Source organism: Dendroctonus ponderosae, unplaced genomic scaffold (genome assembly GCF_020466585.1).
Source record: "Dendroctonus ponderosae isolate FM_Combo_2020 unplaced genomic scaffold, Dpon_F_20191213v2 Dpon_F_20191213_1, whole genome shotgun sequence".
NCBI lineage: Eukaryota > Metazoa > Arthropoda > Insecta > Coleoptera > Curculionidae > Dendroctonus > Dendroctonus ponderosae.
In genome coordinates this window covers 1,088,852-1,090,082 of record NW_026017110.1, presented here as the reverse complement: position 1 = coordinate 1,090,082, position 1,231 = coordinate 1,088,852, and positions in this window count along the sequence as shown.

The following is a 1,231-nucleotide window of genomic DNA, read 5'->3' as shown; positions in this document are numbered from 1 at the left end:
ATTTATTATTTTACGCTACTTGCCACAATCAGTTTGATGTTTACGAATTTGGTTTTTGCGAAATCATTTGGAAAGCTTTGGACTCAGAATCATGCCTAACTGGGTAAGCGGCAAATTTATTTTTATCTGTTCATGTTTTACTGTTTAGTATTACAATTTTTTTCCCCGCTTTCGAAAGAGAGAAGCGTTTGATGCAGAAAACAATGCGGTTTAAAAATGTTTTTTCAAATTGGAGTGGCGTAGAAGTGGCGTAGAAGTTGGGTTTGAAGTAATCCCACGCAAACCTATGCGAAAATACTGCTTGGGAAAAATAAAAAATGCGGTTTATCGCACATAAACCGGCTGTAAATATTGGCAAAGGCCTGCGAAAGTGCAGCCGTTTTTCTTATAAAACTCTTGAAATATACAGGGTGATTCAAAATTGGCGTCATGCATCTGGAGGTGTTGTCTCGCGGTGTTCTACGAGTACAGAAAAAATAGTAAAAAAATTAATTGTTATTAAAAACTGATATTTTCAAAAAAACCATATTGGAAAAACGGCAACAATGTTTTTCAAGGTAATCTGCCTAATTAACATTACGTAAATACTTGTTGCTTGGTAGTTACTCCGGTAACCATGGCTAAATAGAGAAAGTGACAATAAGATAGACAAGGATAAACGGTAAATTCAACAGGAATCGTTGAATGACGGAACCTATGTCCAAACTCATAACCTCAAAATACTAATTTGTTTATAAATTACAAAAACATACATTTGAGTTTGTAACTCCAAACAACAAGCGTCTAGGAAAACGGCACGTCCTGGCGATTCGAACCAATCAAATAAGCCTACCGGTTTGTTGTTATCGAACGTATCGTTGACAAGTTCTACAAATGAGTTAAGACGATTTAAGGTTAGGTGGTTTTGTTTATTGTTTGATGATAATTATTTTATAATTTGTCGAGATAAACTGCCGCGAGTCCGCCCATCATTTTTTTTTCATTCTCTCGTGCATTTCGAACCTTATATAAGCTCTAGATAAAAATGACAAACAAATAGTATCGTACAGAAATTCATAGGTAAATTTTATACGCTCTTGGCTAGTCATTTTTAATTTTTTAAGAGGGATTGTTTGAATCTGTTGGAACAAAAATAATAGCATTGCCTTTATATTAGCACAAAGAAAGACAGTGATAATTATGAGTATTTTTTAATTTATACCAATTTACAAATTATTTATTCTGATCAACT